This window comes from Periplaneta americana, chromosome 2 (assembly GCF_040183065.1).
Source record: "Periplaneta americana isolate PAMFEO1 chromosome 2, P.americana_PAMFEO1_priV1, whole genome shotgun sequence".
In the NCBI taxonomy this organism is placed as follows: Eukaryota; Metazoa; Arthropoda; class Insecta; order Blattodea; family Blattidae; genus Periplaneta; species Periplaneta americana.
This window is the reverse complement of record NC_091118.1, coordinates 11,925,359-11,943,598: the sequence shown is the minus strand read 5'-3', so window position 1 is coordinate 11,943,598 and position 18,240 is coordinate 11,925,359. Positions and strand designations below refer to the sequence as shown.

General features: G+C 32.9%; 1 long non-coding RNA gene across 1 annotated transcript in view; it reads left to right on the top strand.

Moving 5' to 3' along the window:
* The first annotated feature begins 3,224 nt into the window (after positions 1–3,224).
* Positions 3,225–18,240, top strand: part of LOC138713347 (uncharacterized) — a 139,812-nt gene continuing 124,796 nt past the window's right edge. The window contains exon 1 of the long non-coding RNA XR_011335850.1: positions 3,225–3,321. This is a non-coding gene — a long non-coding RNA (uncharacterized lncRNA). The remainder of the gene's footprint in view (positions 3,322–18,240) is intronic.

Below are 18,240 nucleotides of genomic sequence, written 5' to 3'. Positions count from 1 at the left end.
ATGCAAGAACAACAATGGAAATTCAAGGACAACAATGGGAATGCAAGGACAACAACAGGAATGCAGGACAACTGGAATGCAAGGAAAACAACGGGAATGCAAGGACAACAATGGAAATGCAAGGGGGACAATGGAAATTCAAGGACAACAATGGAAATGCAAAGACAACAATGGAAATGCAATGACAACACTGGAAATACAAGGACAACAATGGAAATGCAATGACAACAATGGAAATGCAAGGACAACAATGGAAATGCAAGGACAACAATGGAAATGCAAGGACAACAATGGAAATGCAAGGAAAACAATGGAAATGCAAGGACAACAATGGAAATTCAAGGAACAATGGGATTGCAAGGACAACAGGAATGCAAGAACAACAACAGGAATGCAGGACAACTGGAATGCAGGACAACGGGAATGCAAGGACGACAATGGAAATGCAAGGACGACAATGGAAATGCAAGGAAAACAATGGAAATGCAAGAACAATGGAAATTCAAGGATAACAATGGAAATGCAAGGACAACAATGGAAATTCAAGGACAACATTGGAAATGCAAGGACAATAATGGAAATGCAAGGACAACAATGGAAATGCAAGGACAACAATGGGAATGCAAGGACAACAATGGAAATTCAAGGACAACATTGGAAATGCAAGGACAATAATGGAAATGCAAGGACAACAATGGAAATGCAAGGACAACAATGGAAATGCAAGGACAACAGTGGAAATGCAAGGACAACAATGGAAATGCAAGGACAACAATGGAAATGCAAGAAAAACAACGGGAAAGCAAGAAAAACAAAGATAAATACAAGGAGAATAAGGAAAAAGTAAAGACAACAAGTTGAATGCAAGGGAAAGATAAAGAGAATACAAGGATAAAAGAAGAAATGCAAGGAGAAGAAGAGAAATACAATGAGGAGGGGAATACGAAGAAAATACGTAATTGTACATAAATATATCGTGCAGTACATTGACGCTGTCGATTTTGTAGGCATTAATATTGTTTAGTGCGTTACGAATGTTCTAGATGTTTTGCTACTTTGCATATATGCCCACACGTAGGAACCAATAATTGTGCTCTCCACGACAGCACAAACGCCGCCCTCTGTATTTCGTTTCCATTATTCTCATTGTGTGAAGACATTGGATAGCACTATTACTCAGTTTGTGTAAACATCACATCATATCCGATATTTTGTGGTTATCGGCCTTCGGGAAATTCCACAAATTCATGCATTTCATATTATATTCAATGAATTCCATGACACAGTTTTATTTTTTTAATACTTGCACAATAGTATGAACCCATGACTCTGAAGAAGTCCTCGCGCTCAGTTGACAGATGTTAACCTCCACTTCCGAATAAACAGTTAGCACCATGTCACTGCATATCCTGCCATTACGTCATGGTTAATTGTGTGTTCCGCTGGTTTCCTTAGTATATAGTCGTGTGTTTCCATGGCTACAAGCAAGTGCTTGGAGTGTCGTGCGTTGTAACAGATTGCAGTGAGTGTTGTCTTACACCCACCGATAATTTTAAGGAGACTGAATTTGTTGGTTGTAAACGCAGTCTTGTTGGAGGTAATTGCTTTCTGGTTTCTGTTCCTCAAACGGCGGTCCTAGAAATGTAGAAATGCTTGAGTAACACAGTCTGCCTTCATTTATTTTTCAAGTGGTTAGCAACAGTCACTAAGGGACATAGTTTTTGCCCGTTAAGAGTTATTAATATGTCACAATATTAATTAATAGACACATCCATTCAGTTTCATGTTCATTCATTTTGGTTTTATTGTTCAATCATTAATTCATCAACTCATTGATTTCTAATCAGTTACCTGATTCACTTATTCGTCTCAATGTTCATTATTTTCCTTTTGTTGAATTAATTCGTTAATTGATTACCATACCTTATGGTTGTTGATTTAATTTATTAATTTATTACCATACCTTATGGTTGTCTAATTAATTCGTTAAATTATTACCATACCTTATGGTTGTTGAATTAATTCGTTAATTGATTACCATACCTTATGGTTGTTGATTTAATTTATTAATTTATTACCATAACTTATGGTTGTCTAATTAATTCGTTAAATTATTACCATACCTTATGGTTGTTGAATTAATTAATTAATTTATTACCATACCTTATGGTTGTTGAATTAATTCGTTAATTTATTACCATACCTTATGGTTGTTGAATTAATTCGTTAATTTATTACCATATCTAATTGTTATTGAATTAATTCGTTAATTTCTTACCATTCCTTATGATTGTTGAATTAATAAGTTAATTTATTACCATACCTTATGGTTGTTGAATTAATTCGTTAATTTATTATCATATCTAATGGTTGTTGAATTAATTCGTTAATTCATTACTATACCTTATGGTTGTTGAATTAATTCGTTAAATTATTATCATACCTTACGGTTGTTGAATTAATTCATTAATTTATTACCATACCTAATGTTTGTTGAATTAATTCGTTAATTCATTACCATACCTTATGGCTGTTGAATCCATTCGTTAATTTATTACCATACATTATGGTTGTTGAATTAATTCGTTAATTTATTACCATACCTAATGGTTGTTGAATTAATTCGTTAATTTATTATCATACCTAATGGTTGTTGAATTAATTCGTTAATTTATTACCATACCTTATGGTTGTTGAATTAATTCGTTAATTTATTACCATACCTTATGGTTGTTGAATTAATTCGTTAATTTATTACCATACCTTATGGTTGTTGAATTAATTCGTTAATTTATTATCATACCTAATGGTTGTTGAATTAATTCGTTAATTCATTACCATACCTTATGATTGTTGAATACATTCGTTAATTTATTACCATACCTTATGGTTGTTGAATCCATTCGTTAATTTATTACCATACCTAATGGTTGTTGAATTAATTCGTTAATTCATTACCATACCTTATGGTTCTTGAATTCATTTGTTAATTTATTACCATACCTTATGGTTGTTGAATCTATTCGTTAATTTATTTAATGATTATTGAATATTCAGTTGAAATACTTTCTCTGTTGAAATCTAATTTCTATTCCGGTAATAATTAAGATGTATTAAATTCTCCGTCGCATTCTTTTCAGTATGCGATTGATGTCTGATTTTTTTTACTGTTAAGTCTACTCCCTTGATTGTCAATTGTTACACAGCAGTTCTTCTATCTTTGCAGGTGTCTTTACCGCGTGGTGTAGTTAGATTGTAATTTGTTTCCTGCGGAATCATGGGTCCACGCTGGGCGCCATGTTGACTGCAGCCATTACCCATGTAAGTACAGAAACAGCATTGTTCCTTTCTTAAAAATAGATAAGAGTCGATATTTTACATCTCATGTCTTATACAGAATGTTTCAGAATAACTGTTCCTATTTTTCAGATATGATAGCGGGGACGTAACGAAATATTTTTCGTAATAAATTATTGTCCAAAAATGTTTCTTTATCGACACATAATAACATGAAACAAATGAGGATTTCAATGAATCTCAACGCAAAAAGAATAACTTATTTATTTAATTGATGGTTATACAGTAAATTCTTGAAATATCATGAAAATGGTATTGGAAAATATAAAAAAAAAAATTGTTGAAAATTACGACCTCATTAGCATTTCCGTAAACTACTGCTCCATATGCCATATCCATAACTGTTAATTCACAATTTGTAAATCGATGCATTTTTAAGTAATTGGAAATTTATAAACAGATCTGACAGCAACTTATTTTGTAACATACAACGAAAATAAATTAGCTTCAATTGTTTCCATGGTAACGGAAAGAGCTGAAATACAGTAAACTAAAGACAGCTATGAACAGCAATAAGGTCAATGAAGAGTTTTGACTTTTACCGTGTTACCTCGGTACTGAAATATTTTTGGACACTACCGTACTTCATTAAGAAGAAATGTTTAATTACGTATATGCCTTCTATCACATCTAGAAATTAGACATATATATTCTGAAACATTCTGTAGATATACTAGGTTGTAGAGTGTTAACATGGCAGATTGCATTTGCATGAAATTTACGTAATTTTTGTATTTAAATTAATTTCATAATTGAAAAATTTGCATTTCACCTTCATTTGTATAAATTTTCCATTTAAATGCTTGTGCACTTAAGTCATTGTTGTATTAATGACGCAAAAGCATAGAAATTGATATTTCGCCACACATTTTGTACTGAACAACATTGAAATATTTTTATTACATCAAAAGAATCACGTGTTACTATGGCAACAGAAAAGGATATAGAAATAAAAGAAAACAGAAATTTAACTTTTTAAGAGTATTTCCACAGTCTAGTATATACAGTCACGAAGCATGAGTTGATGAGGGTACTAGGAACAATAGACTGCGCCAGTACTGTTTCACATAGTATGAGATGAGGCGATAGTAGCGATCCTAGTGGTTAGCAACTATCTATGGATGCATATTCCCTACATATTGAGCTTCGTGACTGTATATAGTAGACTGTGGTATTTTATAAATGAAATATTATAAGTGATAAGTTAATGTTATTGCTTTTTTATCATTCGAAAACACACATACATATATAATATTTATTTATTTTTAGACAACCATTTCTAGAAACAGATCCTTTAACGCTAGCTTTTGTTAAAAATTGACTATTACACTATAGTTTACGAGAACTATTTCTGACAGCGACTTTCAACTTTTTACGCCGATTGTCATTTGTTTGCCACCAGATGTCAGACGGCAGAAATTATAATTTATGAATAGAACTTTTTAAACAATAACAGATTTACTTTAAAAATGACATTTTTGTTTAAGAAACATCTACACAAATTAAATTGGTTTAACAACTATTTTTTTAATAACTATGATATGAAACAATTAAGAATTAAATGTAATTATAAAAAAATTAAGGGGCATCCGGGTTTGAACAGGAGACCTCTGGATCTGCTTTCAAATGCTCTACCACATAACAGAAGTTGGACCACCACGGACGAATGGGTGTTTACAGATGTTAAAAATATTATGTGCGAGATCATGCGTATTTGCTTGCTTTCCGCACAAAACCAATACGCGGTAAGTGTGAAATACCACATTCAGTATTCCCAACGTAACACACATAACAATTTCCCTCTTCTTACTGCTTAAGCGCGACATTCATTTTACTGCTTTAGGCTTTTAACATATTATTTTTAGAGACGTTTAACATAGTAATAATTATAAATTGGAAACTTACCACTGCAATTTCACCTAAATTGCAATGTTAATTATTGTTTTTAAATATTTGCAAGAATTAAGTAAACTCTACAACTCCACTAAAGTTACTGCATTCGTGATGCAAGTAACATTACGGAAGCCGTGAAAAAATCAACAAGATTCCAGATGCCGATGTTATTACTTCAATATGTTATATAAATAATATTGTTAAAATATTAAAATGAAAAATAAATCATTACATAACCTTACCGTTTGTTTTAAGTTCGCATTTATAGACTGGGGGAAAAACAAGACAGACATATATCACGGCCTGCTGGAGTATAGTAAACACAGAAAACATTTTATAGCAACAATGTTGAAGAAAGATATTTTGGTTTTCCGAAGTTGCCGTCATTAAACAGAAACCAACATGGAGATTTCATTGCAACTAATTAGAAATTCGTCTTTCAGGTATGTAATAAACGATCTTCGCACAAAATAATGTTCGATACACGAGCGGTATGTGCTCAACTACGTTTCGCTTTTTCAATCTTTTCCTCGAACATGAAAACATCAACATACCGCTCTTGTAACGCATATTACTAGTATTTTGTTCGTAGGGTTTCTTCACTCGGTTAAAATGTCATTTTTAACACTTGTATCGTGAATAACAATTTTATGATCTCGTATTCAGGCTACAATTTTAGCTAATACTGTAATAAATATATCTCCCAGATTAAACACGGTTCGGGAATGAGAAATTATTATGCACCCCTCTACCGAGACCACCTGAAAGCGTCATTAATAAAGAAGTTAATAAAGAAGAATTGGGAGGTAGATACCCCCCCTTAGTTTCCCTCAGGTTTATGGACCTATTGTGCGCGTTCTTACATCTGAGGCCCGACTCGCAGCACTGTAGGTGGTAATTAAGAGGGATGCAGGTGCTAGGGTAGTTGAACCAAGGGTAGCCCCCCACCCCCACCCCAGTAAGTACACATGCTTGTACTTTCCGCGGAAGCCAGGCAAAACTAGATAAAACAGAAGGAAGTTCGCTGATGTGGAATTCTCAGCTCGTTTGTTTGGCTATGTGTTGTTATAGAAACGTTTTGCACCGCGTTTCCATGACGACCGCAGGGTCCACATTTTATAGCTGCCAAGAATTTTAATGCTCTGGAATGGAAAATGTAGTAATATAGTGCAGTTCACTCTTTTTTTTCCCCATTTTAATCCAGGGTAAGGTTACTGTTTATTACTTTCAACCCCCTGTACTGATATAATAATAAATCTTAGAAGTTTTGTCATCTTCCTGTTACTTTTTATAGACTTCAGATTTTTAGGCCCTTAAAAATCTGCATTTAGGTACCGAAATTAGGCTCTAAAATTATCGAAAGCAGTATAAATATAGTTTTAGGCACATAATAGTAATATGGGTTACAAGAGCGGTATGTTGAAGTTTTCATGTTCGAGGGAAAGTTTGAAAAAGCGAAACGTAGTTGAGCTTTTTTAATTTCCGAGAATTGAAAGAAAACATACCGCTCGTGTATCGTACATTATTTTGTGCGAAGATCGTTTATTACATACCTGAAAGAGGAATTTCTAATTAGTTGCAATGAAATCTCCATCTTGGTTTCTGTTCAATGACGGCAAATTTGCAAAACAAAAATATCTATCTTCAACATTGTTGCTTTAAAATGTTTTCTGTGTTTACTATACTCCAGCAGGCCGTGATATACGTCTGTCTTTTTTTCCCCCAGTCTATAAATGCGAACTTAAAACAAACGGCTTCCTTATGTTACATGCATCACGAAATGCAGTAACTTTAGTGGAGTTGTAGAGTTTACTTAATTTTTGCAAATATTTAAAAACAATAATTACAGTGCAGTTTAGGTGAAATTGCAGTGGTAAGTTTCCAATTTATAATTGATACTATATTGAACGTCTCTAAAAATAATATGTTAAAAGCCTAAAGCAGTAAAATCAATATGTCACTTAAGCGGTAAGAAGAGGGAAATTGTTATGTGTGTTAGGTTGGGAATACTGAATGTGAAATTTTAGACTTACCGCAGGTTGGTTTTGTGCGGAAACCAAGCAAATACGCACGATCTCGCACAAATGTAATTGTTTAGTGAGTATTAAACATTACAGTGACAAAAAAATTAAATAATTATGCTTAGAAACTTCGTTTTTGTTATGCCATAAAGTATGAATGATTATTCATCGCCCTCATTGCTCCATGGCGTTTAATACATGTTAATATCACAATTAAATTAATTAATTTACCAATAAATTTACAATTAACACATTATTTATAGTTTTATAATATCGCGAAGTGTAGAATTAATGTTTTTGTTTCTCTACTTAGAACCCTGGAACTATTGATAGAAAACTGTGTAGAATTTTGTCTTACAAATGTCACAGTTGTTTTGAAAATGAAGCATATTAACTCATCTGTAACACCCGTGACGTGTAAGAAACACCTATAAAATATTTACCGATTATGTTTTTGTGAACTAATTGGATGCCATGAGATTTGCATATATTCGCAATCACAGTATGAAAATGAATCTCTTTTTGCTTGATGAAGAGACCTGAGTTTTACACTTTTTGTTAAGGAGTGAGTTCACAAATCTTGTAACATCCGTGACGGAATCTTTTCTTTATTTTCTGCAATAATAATATATATTTTTTTCTGTAAAATGATACTGATCTTTTAAATTGATTCTAACAATAAAAATAAACAAAAGTCATTTCATTTTCAATATACCGGGTGTTGACTTGAAACACGCACGATATGGATTTCAATACTAAAATTTGTATTTTGTTATATTAACTCCCTTTATTATTATAATAGAAGAAAATGATATTAAAGATTTTCGTAGAGAAAACAATTCTACATCCATTTGTTTTATTAAATTAATATTTTGATTAACAGTGTGTTTGAAATTAATTAAAATTAAAAAAATAATTTACAATCATCTTTAATGAAAGCTTAATTACAGCAGGTCATGGATAACTGATATTTGCGTTTTTATTGTAGAAGATATTGTCATTAAAGTTTTTGTGTAGAGAAAAAAATTCTGCATCCAGTACCACTACAAACAATTTTTGGCTGGGGATAAAAGAATCTAAACAATAATACAAAACACGCCCACCACAGAAACTGCACTAATTTTTAATGCATGCTAATCACAGTTGGCCATGGATTAGTGAAAACAATTGAATGCAAAGATATTTTTGTTTATGGTTCATTTGTTAATCTGAGAAAATGTATTCCATGAAAGAAAAAGTTGAAAATATTAAAGGATATTATACTGGAAACAGTAGAGAATGTAAGATGTTCTATTAAAACCGGCACCAAGTCATAACCTATAACCGATAATTTACCATGAAATGATGTAAACATTAGTACTTTCATTGTTAATGTATAAAAAAATGAATTCACATTGATGTCACATTCATTTGTTTCCCCTTTAAATTTTATCATAACTGATTGAATCCTAAAGTAGGCCTATTTTGTTTTAATCAGTTATGGTAAAATTTAAAGGAGAAACAAATGAATGTGACATCAATGTGAATTCATTTTTTTATACATTAACAATGAAAGTACTAATGTTTACATTATTTCATGGCAAATTAAATGGTTGTAGGCTATGATTTAGTTCAGGTTTTAATAGAACATCTTACATTCTCTACGTGCATTGTTTCCAGTACAATATTATTTAATAATTTCAACTTTCTCAGATTAACAAATGAACCATAGACAACAACATCTTTACGTTCAATTGTTTTCACTAATCCATGGCCAACTGTGATTAGCATGCATAAAAAATTAGTACAGTTTTTATGGTGGGAGTATTTTGTATTATTTTTTTAGATTCTTTTATCCCCAGCCAAAAATTGGTTGTAGTGGTATTGGATGCAGAATTTTTCTCTCTACAAAAAAACTTTAATGACATTATCTTCTATAATAATTAGGAGAGCTAATATAACAAAATATGAATTTTAGCATTGAAATTCTTGTGGTGCATGTTTCAAGTCACCACACTGTATAGGCCTACAAGTAAAACTAGTACTTCTGCTAGTTACAAGCCCAAATGTTTCCTTCCTCCATTTTAGTCGATATATGTAAATATCTCTTCATTTCTTGTATTTGCATAGATATCCCTTCTCGTGCTTCCGATGCAAATGTCTCGAGTAAAAGCAGTCATCGAGATCCGAAAAAAAAAATGGGCAGGTAAAACAGTAAGACAGAGCGAAGACTCTTTCTTCCATCTTGAGTTCCCCCCCCTCTTTCCTCTTTCTTGTTCCGTCACTGGCGGAAATGAAATACATCTCGGACGGAAGCTGTCCTCAAGATTAATATTTCAGAGTGAGGCTGAATTAATTGCATGCCTATCTCTGAATGTGATGCGGTACAGTCAGGTTGCGATAGCAGTTGTCAGATATCGTTGAGGGAAATTTTGTTTCTGTATGTTTAACAGGAATGAGATAATAAATTCATACTACAAGTTTTCTTATAAAAATAGTTGTCTGTGTTACCGTACCAGTCCAGGATATGAGGACATAGAAGAAGGGGACAGCTTCGTTAAATATCATGACACCAGGATCGCGATGTACCTCATATTTCCTAATTGAAAGGAATATCGGGAGAATATTAACACAGTCTACTATATATAGTCGCGAAGCTTGAGGTGATTTTTTGCAAATCTCGTGATAAAGCGCTCCAAGCAGTTAGCAACTAGAAACAATAGACTGTCCACGGTCGACTTTGGACTGAATCGTAATTCCATCGAGTGCTAGCTCGTTGCATATTTCACATTGATGCTTGTGAAATGTTCGTTATTGGTTGTAATGAAAATGTTAATGGCTAAAATATAATAATTGGAATAATATTTTACTAGAGACGTAGAAAAATTAAGTTCGTTTTAATGAAATTTATTGATCACGTTTTATTTTCAATTCTGGTGGGATTATTATTGCTTAGGCCTACTTTTTTTTCAAAGGATATGTTTTTAATTATAGCTGTTAATTTTGTTGTTATTTTTATTTGTTACTTTACTAGAGACGTAGAAAAAGTCTGTTACAATAAAATTTATTAATCACGTTTTATTTCCAATTCTGGTGTGATTATTATTGCTTAACCTCATCCCACTTTGTTAACTACGTAAGCCTACACTACAAGTACCGGTACACATAAGTTACTCCATTAATTCATATTTCCATTATTATTGTTGTAAAAGGAAATGAAAATTAATATTTATTGGTTTCATAGTTAATCTATATATATAATTTGAAATGGTAATGGAAATTACGGGAAAACGGCTGAACGGATTTTAATAAATGACCCCTCATTTTGAAGCTTGGAACCCAAAGTTTTTCTTTTCAGTGAAATGTCAATTTTCCTACATAATTTTCCTATTTTCCAAAATCCATCTGTTGTCAGTTTTGAGAACTAATTTTATCGAATCACGGCCGACTTGATTGAATTTCAGAACAAAACACACACTACAATAAACAATAGGCTATTACACGAAGGCCATGACCTGCAGGATTGCCGAAATATTTAGAGCTCAATTCAATTTGTTATTAAAAACTGATTCTGCAATGTACAATATTTTCTGAGTACAGCTCTGTATTGGATATTCAAATCTACGAAACTTGAGGTGGTTTGATGACATTATTATCATCAGAAATTGAATATTATTATAGTTAATATCATGATGCATCTATTTTTCATTAATTGTACATAATATTGATGCTATATTGATGACATGAAAGTGAAACGTTTTGTGGTTATGTAAGTAAATGTAGAGAATAGCTTAATTTAGATCTTCATTTCTATAATTTACTGAGTGGCTGCTGTATATAACTACAAAACTTAAGTAAGATAATAATATTGTTATTAAAAATCAAATATTCTTATACTTATTAACCCAATGGGATTGGGTCTTTTTCATATACTTAATGGCGGTGTAGTGTAGATATTGATATGTGTCATTGTCTTCAGTATTGGCTCGACAGAGCGCAAAAATTACAGTTCCTAAGGAAAGATCAAAAGGTATTACTTACTGATAAAATAAGAGGCCTAGAAAATGTTGTAGTCTCCAGATCATTTCAGCAAGATCTCTTAGCAGGATAAAATGATTTTACGCTCTACATTTCAAGTTCTACATGCAGCAGCTATACGAAAATGCTATTGTTCGAAAGCTTAGCAAACCTGACATTTTTTTTTAACTTTTGCCTACAATCCACAATGACCTGAAATAGCTACTGCTATCGTCCTGACATTGATACTTGCGTTTTCGCGTTGAAACTGAAAAACTGAAGTTGGATAGGTTCAAGAGAAAGTATTTGGCCTAAAAAAATCCATTGAGAGCGAGTATGTTTCATTATTATGGAAGCAAATAACTATTAAAAAGACAAGTATTCTTCATTGAAAATAAATCTGAAAAATTTTTATTTGAACGTCTACCGAACTTAGTTTGCAGCAGTATTTGCTGTACAAGCCACTAGTTTCGCTATAATCTTGAATGAGTGAAGCGATTATAATAAATTTCAGTTCGTTTTGCACAAACAAAAATAATATTAAGCTATTTCTTGCAGGTATCTTCGAGTTTATGGTGGAATTTAATATACTTCATTAAAATAATAATTGACTTTATGCATTTAATATTTCAATAATGGAAGGAAGGTGTTAATTTTTCCAATAGAACACAACGAAAGTGTAACATATTTTGTCGGCTGCTAGGAGAGAGATCTGCGATGATGAGGCGATAGTAGCGATCCTAGTGGTGGGCAACTATCCATGTTTGCATTTGTACTACATATTGAGCTTCGCGACTGTATATAGTATACTGTGATATTAATTAGGAGCTATAAAATTGATTAGAATTTTTTCTTAGAAATACAAATTTCCAGTATCATTGTTGTAATAAAGGACCTTTGAAAATAATTATATCTTTCTGTATATAACCTCGAGGTTTTCAGCACGGTCCGCTTCGTTGCGATATCTACGACAGGGCGCGTCATTCCTCATGTCATATTATTTGTTAGTTTACGTTCATTTCCTTCCAAATTCTCTAATATATGGAACGGCGAAAATTGGAGTGAGAATAGTAGGCCTAATCAACTGGCATGGAGATCACGTAAACATTTCTTCTCAGCCCCAATTTTCCTCCAAGGACCCATTTTCATATATTCATTCCTTCATTCATTCATTTATTCATTTATCCATCTATACATTCATTCACTCACCCATAAATAAATAAATAAATAAATAAATAAATAAATAAATAAATAAACAAACAAACAAACAAATAAATAAATATAAAATAAATAAATAAATAAATATAAAAATAAATAAATAAATTAATAAATATAAAAATAAATTAATAAATAAATAAACAAACAAACAAACAAATAAATAAATAAATATAAAAATAAATAAATAAATAAATAAATAAATAAATAAATACATAAATAAATATAAAAATAAATAAATAAATACATAAATAAATATAAAAATAAATAAATAAATATAAAAATAAATAATTAAATATAAAAATAAATAAATATAAAAATAAATAAATAAATATAAAAATAAATAAATAAATAAATCCACCCATCCATCTATACATTCATTCATTTATCCATTTGTACATTAATTAATTCATTCATTCATTCATCTGTCTATACATTCATTCATTCATTCATTCATTCATTCATTCATCTGTGTATACATTCATTCATTCATTCATTCATCTGTCTATACATTCATTCATTCATGCATTCATCAATTCATTCACTTATCCATTTGTACATTAATTAATTCATTCGTTCATACATTCATTCATTCATTCATCCATTTATTCATTCATTCATCCATTCATTCATCCATCCATTCATCCAATCATTCATTCATCCATTCATTAATTAATTCATTCATTCATTCACCTATCTATACCTTCATTCATTCATCCATCTATATATTGGTTCATTCATTCACCCACCTATAAATTGTTTCATTCATTCATTCATTCATCCATCCATTCATTCATTCATTCACCTATCTATACCTTCATTCATTCATCCATCTATATATTGGTTCATTCATTCACCCACCTATAAATTGTTTCATTCATTCATTCATTCATTCATTCATCCATCCATTCATTCATTCATTCACCTATCTATACCTTCATTCATTCATCCATCTATATATTGGTTCATTCATTCACCCACCTATAAATTGTTTCATTCATTCATTCATTCATCCATCCATTCATTCATTCATTCACCTATCTATACCTTCATTCATTCATCCATCTATATATTGGTTCATTCATTCACCCACCTATACATTGTTTCATTCATTCATTCATTCATTCCACACCTGTGGAGTAACTGTTAGCTCGTCTGGCCGTGAAACCGGGTGGCCCGGGTTCGATTCCCGGTCGGGGCAAGTTACTTGGTTGAGGTTTTTTCCCAGGGTTTTCCCTCAACCCATTAAGCGCAAATGATGGGTAATTTTCAGCACTGGACCCTGGACTCATTTTGCTGGCATTATCACCTTCATCTTACTCAGACGCTAGATAACTATGGCAGTTGATAAAGATTCGCAAAATAATCAATTAAAAATCCTTAAATCCAACCTTATCTAACCTAAAAATTACATACCAAGAATAAAGACGTTTGACACAATCCAATAGCTTTCATAAATGTACTGTCACTTTTTTATATACCTAATTCAGAATATTCGCGCATCGCAATGTGGTTCTGTTGCCAGGATACGGCTTGCTGCCGCTGACAGAGTTTTACATGAACAAATGACGTTCCCATAGGAAGCATCAGGCTGCACCTCACTTGATTCCCACAAGACACGCCGTGTCCCATTCATATCGACGTGTTTCACTTGTTTCGGTATCCAGGGAGATCAGTTGAATTACACGAGACAGTAAACCGTAACGTTACACCAGATGTGCAGGCGTTAGGTCAGGTTGCAATGCACTGCTCAGAGGTATAATATTACGATGAAGGAGTGTACTGAAATCAGAGTGGCGATCAACCACGTTGTAATATACAGGGTATTTCAAAATAACGCAGTTGCAATTAAAATTGAATGATGGGATTTGGGACATAAAGCTCAGTTACGTCAAACTTTGTGTTTAGGAAGGAATATTTCTATGAAAACAAAATATTTTTTCGACTATTGCCGTGCGACTTATGACGTCATCAAAAAAATTGTTAATTATCCTCTACAGTTTTTAAATTCCATCTGATAAAACATATTTTTGATGTAATAGGCTATTTCATTTGTTCTATATAGAAGCACTGTGGTTATGGTTACTATGGTAACATTTTTTTATTAATACATTTTTGTAGTCCCTGTATAATGAAAGAAATTGTATTGGTGAAATAAAAATACAAGGAGATATTCTTAAAATGGCCTTTTTATATCTCCGACATATGCTTATTTTCCTAATTTCCCTTGTATTTTACTCACAGTAGACTGAGAAATAGATGGCCAATTTAGATGAGTTTCATTGAAAAGTGTATTTCATCAATAAAACCGTTTTCATAACACAAGCATTAACAAAATGTATCAGTGATAAAATTGTTACCATAGCAACCAGTCCACACCTGTGGATTAACGGTCAGCGCGTCTGGCTGCGAAACCAGGTGGCCCGGGTTCGAATCTCGGTCGGGGCAAGTTACCGGGTTGAGGTTTTTTCCGGGGTTTTTCCTCAACCCAATACGAGCAAATGCTGGGTAACTTTCGGTGTTGGACCCCGGACTCATTTCACCGGCATTGTCACTTTCATTTCATTCAGACGCTAAATAACCTAGATGTTGATACAGCGTCGTAAAATAACTCAATAAAATAAAAAAATAAATAGCAGCCATAATCGTAGTGCTTCTGTAAAACACAAATGAAATATGACATTAAAAAGAATGCTGTTTCAGATGATATTAAAAAAAACTGTAGGGTGATATTTAAACATTTTCTTGATGACGTCATAATGTAATTATTAAATTTATCCAAATAAATATTACCGATGTCTGCAGTTTTTAATCAATATGGAGTTGTTATAACCTTGGCCAATAACTTTTTCAATTTCGTCTCATAAGTAAATTTCTGTTATATTTGACAGATATTGGAGGAAAAAATTAGAGTATAAGGGCACAGTGTTATTCATAGATTTCAAAAAGGCATATGACTCGGTTAAGAGAAAAGTTTTATATAATTTTCTTATTGAATTTGGTATTCCGAAGAAGCTAGTTTGATTAATTAAAATGTGTCTCAGTGAAACGTACAGCAGAGTCCGTATAGGTCAGTTTCTATCTGATGCTTTTCCAATTCACTGCGGGCTAAAGCAAGGAGATGCACTATCACCTTTACTTTTTAAATTTGCTCTAGAGTATGCCATTAGGAAAGTCCAGGATAACAGAGAGGGTTTGGAATTGAACGGGTTACATCAGCTGCTTGTCTATGCGGATGACGTGAACATTAGGAGAAAATCCACAAACGATTAGGGAAAACACGGGAATATAAAAATTGGAAATTTATCGTTTGAAAAGGTGAAAAAATTCAAATATCTTGGAGCAACAGTAACAAATATAAATGACACTCGGGAGAAAATTAAACACAGAATAAATATGGGAAATGCCTGTTATTATTCGGTTGAGAAGCTTTTGTCTTCTATTCTGCTATAAAAAATCTGAGAGTTAGAATTTATAAAACATTTACATTACCGGTTGTTCTGTATGGTTGTGAAATTTGCACTGTCACTTTGAGAGAGAAACAGATGTTAAGGGTGTTTGAGAATAAGGTGCTTAGGAAAATATTTGGGGCTATGAAGGATGAAATTACAGAAAAATGGAGAAATTTACACAACACAGAACTGCACGCATTGTATTCTTCATCTGATATTATTAGGAACATTAAATCCAGACGTTTGAGATGGGCAGGGCATGTAGCACGTATGGGCGAATCCAGGAATTCATATAGAGTGTTAGTTGGGTGGCCGGGGGGAAAAAGATCTTTGGGAAGGCCGACATGTTGATGGGAGGATAATATTAAAATGGACTTTCAGGTTCTCGAAGTAAGTAAATTTCTGACAGTGTGTTTCATTTTGATATTTCACGTGATTAATTTTTTCTATTAAGTTTATTTATACACACTGTAACGTGTGGTCATATCGCGTGTGGGATCTTTGGGTATATCAGTAGGATGTTGTTTTTTTATATTATTGATTCTTGTTTCTATTGTCATTTGTTATACATTATAATATGGGTTGTGTTCATGTAACTGATTTTAGATTTTGATTAAAGTTCATGATATTGGTGATTGAGGCGGTGATGAATCATGGTATGTAAATTTTCAATCCAGAATTTGTTTTTGTGACCGAGGGAAACCATGAAAAACCCCTGTCGGATTCGCCGGTCCCGAGGTTTGAACCTGGGACCCTTCGAATATCGAGTCTCAAACGTTACCGTCTGAGCCAACTCTCGTTAACATTTTTTTTTTTCATTCTCCTCTGTGGGTTATATAATACTCAATGTTTCATTAGTCAATTGTTCAGACGGGAGAGATGGGTCACTATGGCAACAACTGGTTTCATTGCGTTCACTGCAGTGTCTGTAATCCACGCGCATACATAAATACCATAACGAGGCAGATAAGCTTCTATCCACCATGATTTGCCACAAAGGTTCACCGACGTGACGTGATTGGCCGGCTGAGATAAGACAGCTCGTCTATACATAGAGTGAGGGACACCTGGAATGATGCATCGCTCGTGTGGGGACAGTTTGATGGCGCTGTCGCATAGCACGGGGCTCGAACTAGTGACGCTGGTCGCCAGGGACCACATCACTACTGACGGATCCAATATACCGCATTACTGTCACTAAGGCATCAGGGACACTTCAGTTCAACCATTACTGGAAGCTGTGACGTCACTGAGATGTGTTTAGAGATTTAATTGTACAGGGTGTTTATAAAATTGTATTACAAAATTACAGTGTTAATATAGTCGTTTTCAAAAGTAAAAAGTAATTTTAATTGTTGACATTTTCTTCATTTTCCACACAATTTCAAATATTCTGGCACTGGCATTTTGCACAAAATTTGGATCTATTTTTTTTTTACATCACCACCCATTGCCATAACATCGTCCTAGATGTTTATACAGGGTGTAAAAATATGTTACAAGGCTCGGTGGTTGTCTTTTTTTACTTCTTTCGTGCCTTTTGTGATCACTGAGATGTGTTTAGAGTCTTAATTGTACAGGGTGTTTATAAAATTATGTTACAAAATTACATTGTTAATATAGTCGTTTTCAAAAGTAAAAAGTAATTTTAATTGTTGACATTTTCTTCATTTTCTACACAATTTCAAAGATTCTGGCACTGGCATATTGCACAAAAATTTGGATCTATTTTTTTTACATCACCAGCCATTGCCATAACTTCATCGTAGATGTTTGTACAGGGTGAAAGAAAATATGTTACAAGGCTCGGTGGTTGTCTTTTTTTATTTCTGTCGTAGCTTTTGTGATCCGTACTTCACATTTCAGAAACCCTAGCACGTAAACAAAGCGTTTCTGGACATGGGTTTATTAACAAAATATGATCACATGGTACCCATCTACCTAACACAGAACCTTGTAACATATTTTTTACACCCTATATGCGTCCACCATTTCATTATTATTTCACAATTAAGTCTGTGTAAAGTTGTGGAGTAATGGTTAACATGTCTGACCGTGAAACGAGCGGGCTTGGGTTCAAATCTTGGTTGGAACAAGTTACCTGGTTGAGGTTTTCTCCTGAGTTTCCCCTCAACCCATTAAGAGAAAATACTGAGTAACTTTCTGCCTGGATCCTGGACTCATTTCGCCGAAAGATATACATTTCGCATTTTGTATTCAATTGTGCATTTTACCGCGGTTAAAAAATTTGCATTAATGTACGAGTACTTAACAGATAGATTCTGATTGTTCAAATAAAAACACAA